General features: G+C 43.8%; 1 long non-coding RNA gene across 1 annotated transcript; it reads left to right on the plus strand.

Moving 5' to 3' along the window:
* LOC110436095 lies at positions 6,919 to 18,538 on the plus strand. Its single transcript, XR_002453762.1, has 2 exons — positions 6,919 to 7,492; positions 18,254 to 18,538. It is a non-coding gene; the product is annotated as an uncharacterized LOC110436095 (long non-coding RNA).

Here is a 19,464-nt window from a genome sequence, read left to right on the forward strand (position 1 = left end):
TGGAATCAACAGAGGCCTAACTACTCAGGTAATTATCAAGGTAATAATTCTTACAATAATACTAATAATTTTCCACCTTTGAGAGAGTTAGTGTCTAATCAAGGAAAGCTAATGGACAACCTATCTAAGAAATTGGCATCTAATGATAAAATACTAGAAAATATAAATACTAGAATGGATAATTTCTCTACTGCCATCAAGAATCAAATTAGCTTTAATAAAATGATTGAATCTCAGTTAAATCAAATAGCTGCTGATGTTCCTGCTACTAACCCCGGTATACCATCACAACAGGAAGGATTAGAATCTGCAAATCTTGTAGACATGTTTGATGCAGGTAACTGGAGTAACCCCGTCACTGAATTCACTACTGACCTTCTACCGGTCAAGAGAGGCGATCCAGGACGCCCCGTCATCCCGATCTCCATCGGCATGGTGGACGTCCCAGAAGCACTCTGTGACTTTGGCTCCAGCGTCAACATTATACCCAGGGTACTCTATGAAAAATTCTTTACATATCCTTTATTAGAGACAACCATGTGTTTGCAGTTTGCAGATCAGGCATTAAGTTTTCCAAAAGGAATATTGAAGAACCTTTGTGTTCGAGTTGGTACCTTGTATGCCCCAGCAGACTTCGTGGTGATAGAGACCAGTAATGATGAGAGAGCACCCATCATCTTAGGGAGGCCATTCTTAAACACCTCGGGAGCTGTCATCTACGCTAGTGCTGCCAAGATCAGTTTCTACATCAAAGGGAGGAAGGAGACATTTTTCTTCATGAACAAGACTACACAAATCCCAGATCAATCTAGACGTGAATCAAGGAAGAGGACCAACAGGAGGAACAGGAACAAGCAAGTGTGGACCGAGTCAGCTAAGATGGTCACTGCAGTTCATGGAGGTCAAGATCATCAACTTAAGTCACCATTTTTGACCAAGAAGGACGACCCAGGAATGCCAAGCATCTATTGCTCCATAAATGGATACAACTTCTACAAGACGACTTGCGACACTGGATCGGGCGTCAATATAATGGCCGCAGTCACCTATCGGCTCTTGTTCGGAACCATACCCTTAAAACCAACATACATTCAGCTCCAGATGGCAGATCAGACATTTCAAGAAGTTAAAGGAACAGTAACTGATGTCCCAGTCAAAATAGACGATCATTTTGTCTACACAGATTTTCAGGTTATTGACATGGGAGAAGATGAATACGATCCACCCATCTTCCTTGGAAGACCATTCCTCAGCACTGTTAAAGCAATCATCTACAATTGAACCGGAGAAGTCCATATGCACTTCCCCTCAGAGAAGGTACGCCGTTATTTTACTGACCCTAACTACATCTTTGAAGAATCTAAGCAGGTAAGAAAACGACGCAACCGCAACCAGAGGAGGCAAATCATCAAGGACGGATGGGCAGACTATGAAGGAGAAGTGGTAAGGTCAGAAGACGTAGAGTTTAAACAGAACTATCCTGAGGAGACCGTAGCACCGAGTCAGGTGTAGAAAGAGAAGATAACCATACATGAAGAAGAGGCACCACCGGAAGTACCGACTACGCCACCCAACGAATTCCAGGACAACTATAAAACGGAGTGTCCCGTTCGGAGGACTTAAAAACGCCGAATGCCTTGCCAAGAAGTAAACTTGGTAGTTATCATTTCCCTTTCAATTATTTCAAATAGTTTACTTAGTTAATCATGTTCGTACTATCCTAAACAGAAAATAAAAATGTGAAAAATAGTAAGCCCCATGTGACTATACGAGTGGCATAAAACCCATAAGTACATTCACTGTGGTGGCATAAAAATAAATAAAAATTTCTTTTCTGCTTTATAAAATTAAAATATAAATATAGAGAGTGATATTTATTGAGGAGTCTCAACATGATAAAGGGTAGATATTTATGCTAACACTTAATCAGTTTCACAAGCTTTGTTGTCTATTTGAGCTCCACAGAATTTAAGAATCAAGAAGACTAGCAGACGGAGGACGTTCTAATCGCTGGCAAAATGCTGCTGACTTTCAAATACACCTCTGCCACCTGCTAGCTACATCAAGAGAAATTACGTCAAAATTTAGCTTTGGGGAGAGCACCCCATTTATCCCGATAAGTATTTCTATCTATCTATCTATCTTTATACTTATACTATATTAAAATAAAATATAATTATGGAAAAAACCAAATAAAGATTTTATGCTTATATATTTGCCTTTTGCTTAGTGTGTCTAATAAATAAATAAAGTGGCTATGCTAATCTGTATCTAAATAAAACTATAGCATGGATATGATGAATAGTTGCTCTGCCTAATTTGCACATTTTAAGTTCTCTCTCAAGTTTAGATATAACTGTTATAATTTAAAGCTTGCTCTAAACCTAAACTTGTGGGATGAAAACTTGATCTGAAGTCTAAGTTGTTAACGGATATGATATGAGAAGGTTGAGCTGCTGTTTATCTGTTCCTAGAGATGCTAGAATTTTAGAGAATTTTATCTTTAAAAATCTTTAAAATATCGCATGATGAGTTCCTGTATGATGAGAGTTCAAATTCCTACCACAGCCATATATACATGCTTGCTAGACTTTGAGACACACATTTACTATTTACTGCTTATGAGCAATGAGTGTGGTCAAGCTGTGTAGACCCTTAGGAGCTTGTCATGTGGTTAAATCAAGATTCACTTGCACGTTCACTCACATATGCTACTTCTACTCTAGAAGTATCATCCACATATATCCATCCATTTCCCTCTCCAGAACCACCCAAAAATATTCTACTCCTAATCTGGGAGAGAATAACCAAAAATATTTCTGTTTTTTCCTGTGAAATAAATGCTCAACTTATCTTGTTACTACCATTTGCTATATTATCTCAAAAGATGAGTGCTCTGAAAAAAAAGAAAAAAAAAGATAAAAAATATACGAGGAAATAAAAAGGGGCAGGTGCCCGGAACCTCGAAAGAAAAGAAAAAGTGAGACGAGAGGTAAAAATGGACAAGTGTCTGACAGTAGAATTAAGGGTACAAGATACCCATCTGAGAGAAAAGAAAAAAAGAAGAGAATCTCATTCTCCTCACAAAGTTTCAAAAAGCAAGAAAGGTATGTATCCCCTCAAAAGAGCAAAAGTAGAATTAGACTTTCACCATTGTCATCACCATACACCATTCATTCGCCACACATGCACATCTTGATTTGACTTATTGATTTGTTTCTTTAGATCCATGGTTTGACTATACAATAAATGTCTTATGAGTATGTATACTTTATCTCCCACCTATGAGCTCCAGATATTAAAGCCTTGTTAGAGTAGGATGAGAGAGAAAGCAATGTCATTATGCTTCATACCACAAATACCACATACTTTGAGAGAAGGCATATACCATCACTGCCTTGGTAAGGATCCAGAAATACCACCAAAAGAGAGATTTGAGAGAATTATACAAGGAATCTCTGAGTTTTATTTGAAAATCTGCAAAAACTCCAGAGCTATAGCTGATCAAGAATAAGAGACATGGCACTTGACTAGACTTGTTCTATCTTTTAACTACTCAAGACAGAAGTGACGGTTACAAGTCCCATGGTAAAAGGTAAAGTAAGTAAGTTTTAAGTCTTGACAGTTTACTCTAACTCAGAGATGAGATCTTATTTAAAAACATGTGTACTGTCAAATTTTCAAAGGCATTGCAACAACTTATGATTCATAGCTGAGGTTATCCTTGCTCAGGGACGAGCAAGAGGTAAGCTTGGGGGAGTTTGTTGATGGTCCTTAAGTATCAAATTTAATTATCAAATAAACAAAGAAAAAGGATCCAAATGAAATCAACATCTAGACTTAGGGTTTTATCTGACAGAATTCCACGAGTTTTGGTGTTTGTCTATTTCTGCAGGGGGTTATCAGGAAATACGGAAGAAAGGCCCACACGTCGGGATTACATAGAGATATTAACATGCCGCACAATTATCTTACATCTAGAACACTCCAGAAGCCACGGGAAGGAAGCGGAGGCCGAACGGGGCCAGGCACTGGGCGCCCGCCCAGTTGCCCTGGGCGCCCGCCCAGTTGCCCTGGGCGCCCGCCCTCCTGCCGAGCCCAATCAGGACTCTGTTTCGGGGAAGATCTCCACCGACCTAAAGGATCAAGGATAACCGTTCAATCAATGTCGGTTTGATCCAACGGCTCATATTCACTTAAAGAGACTATAAAACCAGACCACCTGGCCCCTGGAGGAGAGAGCCTCTCAACCCTAATTCATTATTCCTCAAGGGAGAAGAAGCCTCTGATCAAGATTAGAGCCACCACATCAATTAGACATCTAGATTAGCATAGCTACATAGGATTAGAACTAGAAGGGGTCAATCTTCGATTGGTTTCCGGATCTGTCAAGAGGATTCTTGGTAATTCTCTAATTGTGCTTCTAATTGTTCTTCTAATTATCTTTGTTCTTCAATATTATGAATATGACTTTGTTCTACTTCAATATATTGCTTATGACTTTGCTCTACTTGTTTATATTCAAGATTATATTGTTCTTAGTTTATCATAGTTATGTACTTGGCTTAGTTAGATTGGATCTATATACATGCTTAGGATCGTATAGCGTTTATCCATCGGATCCATGGGTAAATGATAGATATTGTATAGGCGTGGTGCTTATATCGTATTTATCTGCGATTGTACCCAATATGCCAGATCGTGGGGTAGTTCGTGATAGTGACAGCTTCATTGATTCTTATATAGTCCCCCTCTCGTGTATTGGGCTGGCAGAGCAATATTATTACAGGGGAGTGATTGCTATATTTCTGATTTACCTTGCTAATATCACTATGCATGGGCGTAGTCTTGTCTCACAATGATTGCTAAGTATGCTTGCACTAACTATGATAATGCTAGACTATATAGTTGAGAATAACTTAGGAAATATTCTTGTTTTTCGTTCTAATTCCATGCTAATGACTTTCTAGAATATCTAATTGAGGTGCTTATCATATTTATTGTGTGGCTAAGTTATGCTGATCAGATCAATTATCTTTGTCACTATTTATTACTTTATATATCCTTTATGTGACACTTATCCCTGTATGAAAGAGTTAGATAAATGTTCTCAATTATATATACAATGATAGATACTCAATCTCATATTCTATTCTATAATCAACATTGATGGTTACTAATCCCTTCCCAGTGGTAAAAATATAAATAACGATACCTGGAATACTTCCCGGTTAAAATGCTACATCGGTATTAATCTGTGCGCTTGCAGATCCTATTCATTATTTATTTAGAAGAGCAATTGCATATTTCAATACCGCGTCTCTCATATCATACTGGGGATGACAACTTGGCTTAAGTGGTGTGAGGGATAGGTTTGGCATTTTTTGGTACCGTTACTAGATTTAGAGAACTTAGTCTACTTTTGGTAATGATGTTAAGAATACCCAACAATAGGTGTACAAGGGAAATTTGAATTACGAATCTAACGCAATTTGAACGGGTCAAATCGGAGCTAAAACGAATATTTTATGGCCAAAACAATGCAGTGGCAATTCTATAAATAAAGCATGATTTAAACGGATTTAAATAAATATAAAAAAATCCTGGAATTTCTCCCTGGCCGAGGACTGCGGTGCAAATTCAAGATTTTTGGGGGACTCTTTAACAAAATTTGCCCCCGAAGGGGTATGGGCCCTTCTCGGCCGTTGATCTCGCGATGGACGGCCGAGATTAAGTCGCAGAGATGAGAGAGAGGGGGAAAAGAGGCGCGCGGCCGGAGGGGGAGAAGAACACGGCGGCGCCGCCATTGCCGCGGCGAGCAAGCTCGCCAGAGAAGCTCGCGCAAGCGCTACGGAGCTCGGTTTCGTGAACTAACTACACCGGGAGAGAGAGGAGGTCGCGGCGAATCCAACACGGGGCATATCGCGGCTAGAGTGGTGGCTTTCAAGGTGGCCGACGGTGGCGCCATGGCCAGCCCCATCGGTGCTCCTAGGACGTCCACTAGAGGCGCTAAAAACCAAGGGAAATAGGTCGGGGAAGAAGAGGGAGGTGCAGCGCGCTCACCACAACGAGAAACGGGGGCAGAGGCGGCTCGGAACGGCGAGCTTCGCGCGGCTGACGAAAATTTTTCCCGGCGGCGGTTCTCTGCGCAAGAACGAGTGGAGCCAAGGCAAGAGGAAAAGAGAATGGGGGAGGGGGAGTGCTCGGGTGCACGCGGGGCTCTCCACTTGAAGACCGAGGCGCGGGGTGGGGAGAAGAGGGGATCGTGGGCGCGGGGGCTTCAGCTTGGCGGTTGAAGCAGAGAAGAGGGGGGGAAGCGGGCGACGGTTTGGGGAGATAGAGCTGACAGGCGGGCCCAGCCTGTCAGCGGGTGAGAGAGAGAGAGGGGGAAGGGGCAGCCGGCTGGCTGGCGGGCCGCGGGCCAGGAAGAGGGAGGGGGCGCGGGGGGGGGGGGTTCTGAGCCTAAAGGCCGAAAAGAAAGGGAGGGAGGGAGAGAAAGACTTTTCCTTTTTCAATAAATTTTCAATGCATTTTCCATTAGGACTTTTAATCAAATTGACATTTGTTTTCAAAACATTCATCACATAAAAGAAATGCACCGGCATGTATGCAACAAAAATATTATTATAAACTTATATTTAATTTTATTTTCCTAAAATTTATTATTTTCCTATATTGAAATGCTCACAAAATAATTCATTAAATTCAATTCATCTATTTTAAATAAATAAATTTTTGGGTGTTACAGTAGAGCAGAGCAGTCCCAAACACCTCCTAATAGTAGTTTCTATCCCTCTTAATTACCTTGACAACTCAGCAATTTGCTGATATGGCGAAAAAGTTAATGTAGAGAGAGTATATAAAGAAGAAATCGTTTCCTCATCAGGAAACGACGTCCTCACACGGATCAATGTACGAAGAAATTAGAGAAATTGCGTTGGGGAGATACTTTCCATCGCTCTCCTCGGAGATCTGGTGCGCTGCCGCAATCTGCCTAGGCCCCGATATCGCTTTGTGCGACTTGCATCTCCCCCTCCAGTGCGTGTTCTTCTGCTTTCCTCTCGGCGGGCCAAGGTGCCAATGGCTAGCGCTTGCGCGGCAGCGCTGTGGAGAGGTAGATGCAGGGTAACTCTCTCCGGTGCGCATGCTTTCCTACTTTCCACTCAATGGCTGACGACGTCGATGATAGCTTTGCGGGGCCGGCGTGTGTAGTCGCGGTGTCCGTAGAAGAGATGCGGCCATGGGCGGTGTCCATGAAGCAGCAGCAACTGTAAGATCAGACATTTGCATAAGCTTGAAGCAGCAGCAAGCCAGCAACAGAACTTGTGGCAGGTATGTTCATGAATAGAAGAGAAGCAAGTAAAGATTTGAGAAGATGCGAGAGAAGGTAGTCATACGGCCGACGGACACAAGCAACAGAGGACGGGAAGAATACGTGAACGATTGCACAAAGGATCCGGTGATGAGAGAGATAAACGAGGTGAATGATTGGGTAATTTCTTGTCTTAGCTTTAGCAGAAAATGTTGCATTGTGCAGAGTAGTTTCTTATCACGGTAACCTATATTATAGAAACTGCTATAATTTTTTCTATTGGGATTGTCTTTATAAGCCGTGCTTTTTCTTTTAGGCAGTAATATTTTTTTAATAATAAATCAGTGAACAATAGTTATATTTATAGCTATAGTTTTCACACGGAACAGCTCAATGTCCTTCGATTTGAACTTGGTCTCATATCTCACCGTCTGTTCCTATTTAGTAGCGATTAAAACTAGATTCTAGGTCAAATTAATCGAAAATCCCACCTAAACGACCTTAATTGTTTCTCGATTATTTCCATCATAGCGGGATAAACTATTGCCATTTCAACTGGGACATTTCCTTCATCGCGAGCGGATTTGTCCCCTGTCTCTTCTGCTCATTTGCCATCCATACTCCTGCACCGGGTTCAACATGAATTAAAAAAGCCGGAGGCAGTGGGGACCCAGTACGAGCACGGGAGGTAGTGGTGGTAGCTCATACTAGAGATCCGGCTGGGTTGGTTAGACGCTCCCTCATGCACCCTCATGCTGGAAGTTTTTTTTTGAAATACCTGGTTGCCCGGCATATCATTAGTAAGATGGAAAAAAGAAAACAACAGTTTTTACAAGTGAAAGAGGCGCAACCTAGTGCAGAAGCTCTGCACAGGCTCAAAAGGAAAAAAAAGGGGAGGGAGGGGGGGGGGGGGGGTTAATTAATTACTTCCAAAAGTTGGAACAACATTTGGAACAATCCAAAGGAGGGATAAAACTATTCCTCCCATAACAAACCACGCGTAGCTAGCTATCCTTGATGATTGAGAAGAGCGATTGCGTCAAAATCCTTGAGTCACGAAAGATCACCATATTTCTTTGTGTCCGAATACACCAGAGAGTTAAGATTACCAGGCTGTGCGCCATCTTTGTCCCCTGCTCTATCATTTTGCAGAACCAATCCTCGTCTTTCGTGTTGCGTCATCAAGTTTGTCGATGCGAGATTTGCGCAGCCACTCCAGATCGCTACCAACTCCAAAATCTCACTTGAGTATGGGCATTCTATAAATATATGGCTGCACATCTCCAAGTTCCTTTCACATAGTGCACAAAAATAGTTATTTAGCCATCCACGGACTTACAAACGAGCTGTTGTCCATAGTCGATCTTTTAGGAGCGACCACTGGAAAACTTTGCACCTTATTTGCGCCCAAACCGTCCAAATAAGTTTGGGAAATTTTGAAGCTACCTGACTCGCAAATTGAATGTTGTATGCCGAGGTAGCTGAATACTTCCCTGATCCTTCTAGGGTCCATATGATGTCATCTTCTTCTTGATCATCTTGGAGGTCAAGCTGTGCTGCTCGAATTGCTATTCACATTTTGAAATATTCATGTAGTAAGCCGTGGTCTAGGTTGTGAGCGACATCTAAAATCCACTATTGCCCAAGCATTGCTTCTATGATAGAGCGCTTTTTCATCTTGTTGTGTTTGTATAGGCGTGGGAAGAGTGAAGATGGAGGTCTGCCATCCAGCCAGCTAGAGTTCCAAAAGGATGCCTTACGCCCATTATGAATCATCACTTTTTGTGGTGGCGTTGAAAAGCGCCATGTCTACTGAATCGATTGGCAGCGGCGTTCCCTTCCACGGCCAGTCCAGGCTACTCCAAGAGAATTAGAGCCATCGAAGTCTCAAGGCTCAGCTAAACCTATTGAGGTTCGGGATACCTAGCCCCTCAAACTCAGTTGGCATAGTGACATAGGGCCATCCTACCTTGCATTTGCCTCCTGAGATCTCATTGCTGTCAGCCCAAAGGAAACATCGTCAGGCTCTGTCCAGATCCTGCAGCAATTGCTTTGGTACTCGTAGTGATGTTAGGAGGTAAATTCAGATGGCGCTTAATACTGACCTCACTAGCTCGCGTCTTCCAGCTGGGTTCAGAAGTTTTCCTTGCCATCCTGCCAATTTATTTATGGTTTGATCTACAACAAGCTATACATGGATCACTCTCTATCTTCCAAGCATCAGAGGCAGCCCCAAGTAGGTTATCGGAAAGTTTACTCGTTGCACTGGGAAGGGTTATAGAATATGGTCTAGTTGCAAGATATTGCATCTGATTGAGGCTACCATGCACTTTCCCAAGTTTAGCTTCAGTCCAGTCACCTTACCAAAACTGTCCAGTATCGAGAAGAGGGGCTTGGACATCATTTCTTATTGGATTATTGAAGATAACTACATCATCAGCATAAAGTGAAATCCGAAGCTTAGCATTTCTCCCCCGTAAAAGAGAGATTGCACCGTCCAAGGTTGCCAGCTCTAGTACCTTCTGTAGAGTGTCAATAGCAACGATGAAAAGATAGGGGGCTACGGGGTCACCTTGTCGTAACCCCCGAGCATGATGGATTCTTCTTCCTTCAAAACCATTTAGTAATACCGTTGAGTGGGATGTCTAGAAGAGTGCAGAAATCCAGTCCCTCCATCTCAGGCTGACCCCTCGATGCTCTAGGAGTTCGAGCATATATCCCCATGACACCATGTCAAAAGCCTTTGAAATGTCCAGTTTAAAGAGCAGCGCTGGTGTCCTGGTCCTGTGATAGGTCCTCACTAGGTTCTAGACATACATGAAATTGTCTTGGATATAATGACTCTTTATGAAGGTGCTTTGGGAGTTTGACACCAGTGAGCTGATATGCTTGGAGAGCCGTAGGGCAAGCATTTTGGTGATCAATTTGCCGAAGGAATGGATCAGACTGATGGGTTAGAAATATCTTATATGCTCAGGTACATCGAGCTTCGGGATCAGTACAATATTTGCACCATTCAGTTTGTTGAGAGGGCCTGTTCTGAGCTCGTAGAAGCACTCCATGGCTGTGAGAACATCGTCTCTAATCGTTGGCCAACACCGTTTGTAGAAAGAGCCCGTGAAACCATCCAGACCCGGTGCCTTTTTTGACGGTAGTTCCTTAACTGTCTCGCTGATCTCTGCAAGAGTGAAGCACACATCCAATCCTAGGTCAGAAATTTCAGGAAGGTCCAGCCTATCCCAGTCAAAGCTACATGACCTATCTGCTCTATTTCCCAACACATTAGTGAAATAATGGGAGATGATTTGCTCCTTTGCTTCGTGGTTCCAAACCAAGTTACCATCATCTATTTTCAGATAAGCAATCATGTTTCTTCTCCACCGCCCTTTTGTTTTTTGGTGGAAAAACTTGGTGCAAGCATCTCCTTCTCGTATGTTTATAACTCTAGAGCTTTGCCTGTGGCAAGATCTTTCCACTACTGCCTAGCCCATGGCTTGATTCTTAAGCTCCTTTAGTGTTGGTATTTCTTAACGTCATCACTAAATATTAACAATGGGGCCAGAAATGCCAGGTGGGTAATTCTATAACTATTGGATATTCCGCAAGCGCACAGAATGTACCGATGTAGCATTTCACCGAGGATGAGTATTCCAAGGTATCGTTATTTATTTTATCTCAACAGAAAGTGGACTAGGAGATTTCAACAAAAGGGATGAGGGTATCTTTATGTCTATTCAATCTAGTATCATGAGTGGTAGCATGGGGTAAGTGAAGTATGGAAGTGGAAAAGATAAGAAAGAAAATGATAAATGGTAGAGTGTTAGCTAGGTGGGAGGACAATGAGTCAGTATAAGTCTCCTAGGTATCTACCTTTACTCCTACGGACTTAATCTTAATAGATAACTAACTTAGCTAGACTGACTCCTTACTACTTGTGTGAGGGGGGATAGCTGAGAAAATAGGAGACAGAACCCCTGCTAAAGTGACTATACTCTTATGGACGCCCTGCCTTTTAAGAAGTAGTTGATACATGAGGAGAACCTAATGTCATGCACGACCTGTCACATCCTGCCAGTGCGCTCCTACTGTTTGTCCGAACCAGCGGCCTCCATCGGTAAGACTAAGTATGAGCACCACGCTCACACTTACCCTCACAACCCTAGCTATTTTACTAGCAACAAGAGCTCATATGCAAGATAGACGATGATGTACACACAAGGAGTTGGTACAGGTAACCACTCCAACTAAGATAACTATACTACTAAGACAATCACTGTCGGTATAAATTAACTACACTCCATTTAAATAGATTTAAGTAGGATTATCCGCAAACGCACAGATATCATACCAGTGTCACATTTTACCTGGAGGTTTTAAATATTGTATCCATAGGGAACAGTTGTGATGGTGACAAAGTATATAGACTTAACCCTACAATTAGGCTAGATCATATCAAGAAAAAGGAAATAGCTAATGCACTCTAGTTCTAATTCCGGTAAACTTTGAATAATATCGTCTTATCGGGCAAGTAACCCGAATAAGAGAAGAAACATAGTAATCTCCTACCAGGCACCTATAAGCCTATCAGTCCTATCAACAGGAAGTGGACTAAAGAGGAATCAACGTAGCTGTCATGACCTCGTCGCCTAGAACGACCCAGTCCGCATCGCATGGTCTGGTACCAGACACACCGAATCGACCCAGCCTGGGCATACGAGGACCATATCGCCAACTCGTTAACCCTAGGCTGTTCATCACCGACGCCGCAGCACCGAGATCGTACCGAGACGCGCTGATGGCTGGAGGAGAAGTGCGACGGAGATGGAACCGGGGCACCCTAAATCGTGGCGGCTCTTCTGGCCAACGCGGACGAGGAAGGGCAGTCGTCCAGGACGGCGGCGTTTCTGTTCAAGGTCGCGGTCGGGAGGAAGGGCACGAACAGTGTGGTCGTGGTGGCCGGGGGCGGCCTCCCCCAGCACCACGTGCTGGTCGCGGAGGATCAGCACCGTCTGCTGGTCGCGGAGGACCAGCACCGTCTGTGGGTCGTGGTGACCCCCATGGTCGCGACCGAGTCCCTAGGCCGACCAAGGCGGGTGCGCTCGACCATGGTGCTTCTTCTGAACCTGCGCGCGGAACTGAGGATGCTGTGGAGGGCACGCAGGAACACAAGGAGGACACCAACGCAGGGCCTGGTTCCACGGTGGATGCGGATCATGCCAAGAAGCAGAAGCGCAAGGATCCTTCGGTGAAATTGGATTGCTCCATATGCACTGAAGAGCACTACACCCACCTCTGCCCTTTACTGAGAGGTCCCAAACCATTGGTCGCTTTCTGCGGCGCTGCTGAGGATGGTATGGGGTTCTTCCAAACTCAGACCGGGAAGAAACATCATATTGTGGATACCTTCCAGTCTTCTTGTGCAGCCCTCATCAGAGTTGAAGTTGGCGAAGTTTCTGCTCAATTACTACAAACTGAACTCGCAAGAATCATTCCAGTCCGATGGGATTGGGAGGTGCAGCAGTTGGGGGCAAAATCTTTTGTTGTCCCGTTTCCAAGCAGGGCGGAACTTGATCGCATGATGGCAATCGGTACCTTCACCACAAAGAACAAGGAAGGCACCATCGCTTTCGAGGAGTATGTGGATGATGTGCAACCTTTCAAGATACTTGAGCAGGTATGGGTTACAGTCACAAAGGTGCCAAGATTGCTTCGTTCCTTCCTTCCATTGTGGGCAGTAGGGACAATTATTGGGTCCACACAGAAGGTTGATATGATACACCTGCGGGCGACTGGTCAGGTTCGCATTTTTTTGGCCGTTTATGATGTGAAGAAGATCCCTAAATTTCTTGATGTTTGTGTTGGCACTGGTATCTATCACTTGTATTTCAAGGCTGATGAAGCGGTGCAGGGTGACCCGATAGATCTAGATGAGGATCTATCGGAAGATAGTGATAACGAGCCAGAGGGGAGTGACCGTGAGATGGAAGATGCGGAACCAGATAACCCCCAAGACCCCCAGAATAACACAAAAGCTTCAGACAAACACCCAGCACCTACTCATAATCTACCCCCCCAAAAGCAAGCGGCTTTAGTGCAAGAGGCGTTGGATTTGGCATGCACGCAGCTCATTGATGAGATCAGCATTCGAGTCATGCTTGAGCGAGATGAAGGGGTGTCAAGGAAGAATTTTTCTACTCTGACAGCGGAAGAATTGGAAGAGTATAATAAGCTTGTTGATTTACCTAACAAAATTAGTCATTCTTCTGTCCTTTTGCCAACGCTGGAGACATCGACTGATCGTGTTGAGTTGGGGGCTGCTACTTCACCTACAACCCCCCTACTCACTCTGCACACCGGCGCGGCCACGTCGGGGGGGCTCTACATCGCCCATAGCCCCCCACTTCGACACGAGCCAGGCCACGCCGGGCGCAGACCGCCCTAGCTCGATGTCGACACTTCTGGAGGCCGCGCCGGACGGCAACGGCAGTGGGGGTGGCGCCACCTGTAGCCACCTGTTGCCGCCCACTTCTGCTGAGCAGGAGATCGGCGGAGTGGACTTGGAGTCTGCTCTGCTCACCACACTGGGCGCAGATCCCAGCCGCAGCCAAGCTGCTGACCACGACGCGTTCAGTGGAGCCGACCCAGGAGCTGGTCTGCCCATGGCCCATCGCATGGACGATGTGGACGCGCCCGCGCCCGTCGGGAAGGACCTGGGGGCTGCAGCCGTGGCCCATGCTAGCTCGGAGGGGTCTTCGCCATCACCTACCCTCTGTGCTACGGCTGCGAGTGACACGGACGAGGCTTCTGTCTTCACCACGCCTCGTCCTTCGGATGCATTGGAGGCTGATCTGGCCTCATCGATCTTGGTCGGGCAAACAGAGATGAAGAACTCCGGATCCACACCGACTGAGAAGCCGAAGGCGATACTTGCAGCAGCACCAATTAAAGTGTTGCGCCGGAGCTCCAGGATTGCGGCAACGGCGGACGTCCAAACCCTACGTAAGGCCGAGAATCTGACCGCTAAAAAGAACCTTGAATTTCTAGGTAACTCTTTTACTAGCTTTCCAGATTCTAAAGTTTTATCAAACCTTGGTAGGGTAGGCATCAACCTAGGCTCTTCAGATGTTATTTCTTTAAAAAACTTAGAGGTAGACAGGTTGGTGTTGTGTGCTAACAAAAAGAAAGTTATTACTAAATCTAAAGTCTCCAATTCTGAGAGCGACGATGAACGTGATAACAATCTTGAGGCAATTCTCAGCCATGCTTGTGGAAATTTAAGTGAGAATTTGCCAGAGGAAGAGAACGATCAAATCATAGATCTTTCTCCACTCCGATGGAAAAAAAAATATAACAATGCCAAGAATACTTTTAATGGCAAACTTCCTAAGAAGCCAAAGGCCCCCTCAAAGATTAGTATAAAATGAAGGGAGTTTTCTGGAATAGCAGAGGTCTAGGAGACTTGGCTAAGCATAGGTTTGTGGCTGAACTAGTTAAAGAGGAGCAAATAAATTTTATTGCTATCTCAGAGATAGGCCGGGACTCGTTCCCAGATCATGTTCTCAAAAATATTTGTGGGGGTCATGATTTTCTCTGGCATACCATGGCACCCCATGGTAGATCCGGGGGCATTCTGTTAGGAGTAGACTTAAATGTTTTTGACATTGGAGCAATCGCTGAAGGTGATTTCTATATAAAATTCACCCTAAGAGTCAAATCGATTGACTTCAAATTTGTGTTGTATAATGTTTATGGACCAGCACAACTCCAGGATAAGAGTGCTTTCCTAATAGAACTCGCCAATACATGCTCCAAAGAAACCCTCCCATATCTGATAGGAGGTGATTTTAACATCATGCGAAGCCCTGAGGATAAGAGCTCTGGAGAATTCGATCCCAAATGGCCGAATCTTTTTAATGCAGTCATTGAATCTCTCAATCTTAAGGAGATAATTATGGCAGGACGCCAATATACATGGGCAGGGCCAGGGGATAATCCAACTTTTGAAAAACTGGATAGAATTCTCGTAAGCACACAGTGGGAAATCATGTTCCCGCTGGCGACTGTGACACCGAGGGATAGAAATATCTCGGATCACACTCCTCTAGTGCTTAACACAGGGGCTTCAACCCATCAAACTCATAATCGCCCTTTCAAGTTTGAAAGGGGATGGTTGATTCGTGATGGATTTTACGATATGGTTGCTAATATTTGGCAATCTCCATGTGGTGAGTCCACCCCTCTTGACCGTTGGCAGTTTAAGATACGCAGATTACGGCAATACCTCAGGGGCTGGGCGAGACACACAGCAGGGTCATATCGAAAAGAAAAAAAGAGCCTGCTAGCTCTATTAGATAATCTTGATAAGAAAGCCGAGATTTCTACTCTCTCTAATCATGAGATTAATCTCAAGCATTATCTAAAAGAACGTTTAGTTAGCCTTCTCAGAGAGGAAGAATTAAAATGGTATGAGAGAGCCAAGGTTAAAACCCTTGTGGAAGGGGATGCTAACACTAGGTTCTTTCATCTAGTGGCCAATGGGAAACACCGAAAGCAACATATATATAAACTTGAAAATGATCAAGGTGTTGTCATAGGTGATGACCGACTCAAAAGCCACATTACGGCTTATTATAAAGACCTTTTTGGTCAGCCGGACAGTGTTGATATATCCCTATGGGAAGACCAAAACCTGGATATTCCACAGGTATCACCGGAGGAAAATGACTTTCTGACTAGTCCTTTCACAGAATCCGAAGTGAGAGAGGCAGTCTTCCAAATGGAACATAATAAAGCTCTGGGACCAGACGGATTTCCTGCGGAATTCTATCAGGTCTTTTGGGAAGTCATTAAGGATGATCTTTTACCTTTGTTTGCGGATCTCCATAGGGAGGCCCTTGACCTTTATAGCCTGAATTTTGGTATTATCACTTTAATTCCAAAAGTGAATAATGCTGTCAAAATTCAGCAATATAGGCCAATTTGTGTTCTTAATGTGAGCTTTAAAATATTCACTAAAGTAGGAACCAACAGACTTAATACAGTAGCTAAAACTGTAGTGAGGCCAACACAGACTGCCTTTATGCGAGGCAGGAATATTATGGAAGGTGTCGTTATCCTTCACGAAACCATCCATGAACTTCACACCAAAAAGTTAAACGGTGTCATTCTCAAAATTGACTTTGAGAAGGCATACGACAAAGTGAAGTGGTCTTTCTTACAGCAAACGCTACGCATGAAAGGTTTCTCCACCAAATGGTGCCGGTGGGTTGAAACCATGGTTACTCGAGGAAGCGTGGGCATCAAAGTCAATGATGACGCTGGACCATACTTCCTGCCCAAACGTGGACTCAGACAGGGAGATCCCATGTCACCAATCTTATTCAACATCGTAGCTGATATGCTAGCTCTTCTAATTAATAGAGCAAAAGCCGATGGTCAAATAAGAGGTGTAGTCCCCCATCTTTTAGATGATGGTTTATCTATATTACAATATGCAGATGACACCATTATCTTTGTTGTTCATGACCCAGAACATGCACAGAATCTGAAACTGTTGCTTTGTGCTTTTGAACAGCTATCAGGGTTGAAGATCAACTTCCACAAGAGTGAAGTTTTCTGCTATGGGGAAGCTAAAGAAAGCGAATCCTACTACCAGTCTCTTTGGATGCAATATTGGGGAATATCCCTTCAGATATCTAGGGACCCAATGCACCATAGACAACTCCTCAATTCTGAGTGGAGAAAGGTGGAAGACCGTTTCAAACAGAAACTCTCTTGTTGGAAAGCAAAATACCTGTCTTATGGGGGAAGACTAATTCTGCTTAACTCAGTCTTAAGCAGCCTACCTATGTTTATGATGTCCTTCTTCGAGATCCCCAAAGGGGTCACTGGAAAACTAGATCATTATAGATCAAGGTTCTTCTGGCAAAGTACCTCAGACAAGCACATATATCGTCTTGCTAAATGGGACATTCTTTGTCGTCCTAAGGACCAAGGAGGATTAGGTATCCTGAATCTACAGGTGCAAAATAAATGCCTTCTAGCCAAATGGCTTGTTAATTTGCTAAACACAGTTGGCATGTGGCAAACTCTTCTAAGGAATAAATACCTAAGGACCAAGAGCCTAACTCAGGTGGCAGCAAAGCCAAATGACTCTCATTTTTGCAGAGGCCTTATGCATATCAAAGATGAGGTCATAGCTAAAGGCTCCTTTGAAATTAAAGATGGAACCAACACTAGGTTCTGGGATGATACATGGGTAGCTGATAAGCCTCTGAAAGTTAAATATCCATCCTTATATAATATAGTGCGGGATCCTCACGCAACAGTCTCAAAAGTGATGGCTACTAGCCCACTAAACACCTCATTTAGAAGGGCCTTGGTGGATAATAAACTTGCAAAATGGCTTAGTTTAGTAGCAAGGATTTCAAATGTCGAACTGGTGGAAGGTTCTAATTACTTTAGATGGGGCCTTACCAATTCTGGACTATTCTTTGTCCGCTCTATGTATCTATATCTTATAGATACACAAATACCTTTTCGGCATAAGAAAATCTAGAAGATAAAAATTCCTCTAAAAATCAAAATTTTCCTATGGTTCTTGCAAAGGGGGGTCGTCTTAACCAAGGACAACCTCGCCAGGAAAAATTGGAAAGGAAGTCAAAAGTGTATATGCTGTAATGGGAATGAGAATATCCAACACTTGTTCCTGGACTGTCCCTTTACCAAAATGATATGGAGGATTATTTTCTTTGCTACTAATTTGTCCCAACAAAGATCAATCAGCTACATGTTTGGTAACTGGCTATCTAATCAAAATAAAAGGATTAGGAATTTGATCTGGGTGGGCGTGGCTGCCATGTTTTGGGCAATTTGGAGATGCCGTAACGATGTTGTTTTCGATCAAAAGAAATATAACACTATCTTGCATGTTATCTTCAGAGGAGCATATTGGCTACGCTCTTGGGCCCAGCTGCAGCGTGATGAGACAGCCAAGGACGCACTCTCTACGATAAGCAAGAAATTGGAAGTAGTTGCTTTAGAGATTTCCAATAAAGGATGGAAACATTTGTATTGTTTGAACTAGCGTCCTAGTCGATTTGTAGACTTTGGCTGTCTCTATTTATTTTCTCCAAACTTTGTAATATTTGGCTGTGTACATCCACAGATGTAGAGGCCGGATACTTTATATCCATTATCTAAAAAAAAAGCTGTCACCTACGCGAACTACCACTGTCCGACCGATCAGGGGACATTCACAAGTAAACCTAGCCTTGGCACCACGCCTACTCTATGAAATACTACTTCAACCAATCAATGTGTCCATAGATCAAAGCACTAAATATGAGTTGTGAACTAAAGAATGAATAAGAACAAGTTGCTTACTTAAATCAGAATGGTAATTACAAAAGTACCTCAGAACGTAGCTCCGGGCGAGGGAACTGGATCCAGACGAATACAGCCACAAAGAAGCGCCGACAGACCAGAACTCCTCCAGAATCTCTACTCCTCTACTCAATCTCTCTAATCTCTAAACAAGACTAGATCTGGAAGAACTAGTCTCTCCTAATTGCTACATCTAGATGAAATAGATCTAGATGAACAAGAACTAGATCAACTAGAGGGACCCTAACCCTAATTATGTAGAGAATATGAAGCACCGGGGTGTAGAATGCCTCCAGGGAGGGGGTCTGCCCCCTTTATTATAGCCCGGTGGGATCGACGTGCGCTGTAGGATCAAACCGACTTAACCAAGGGCCGAGATGCATCAAGAGAGGCGGTGGAGGAAGCTTCCAGAAGACGGTGGCCAGAAACCCTAGGGGGTGTCGGCCGGCGCCAGGATGGGGGCGGCCGGCCCCAGCTTGCCTCCTCTACGGGTCTCGTTCCTTCGGGTGTCTTCTAGAGCCTTCCTGACCCCGTTGGCGGTGTTGTGCGTCACGGTTAAGTTTCGTGTTTATTTTGCACTTGAACCCTCTTTTCAGCTCTTTGTGAAATAAATCCTGGAAAATACAGAATATGCAAAACTCATGGAAACTGTGAGTTTAAACCCTAGACTAGTGTGTTTTCATGTTCTCCTTTGGGTCTAAAGTTCTAATAAAAGTTGACGTTATCGACATAAAATCACACAACAAGACTATAACAGGTACAAAATT

This window comes from Sorghum bicolor, chromosome 6 (assembly GCF_000003195.3).
Source record: "Sorghum bicolor cultivar BTx623 chromosome 6, Sorghum_bicolor_NCBIv3, whole genome shotgun sequence".
In the NCBI taxonomy this organism is placed as follows: Eukaryota; Viridiplantae; Streptophyta; class Magnoliopsida; order Poales; family Poaceae; genus Sorghum; species Sorghum bicolor.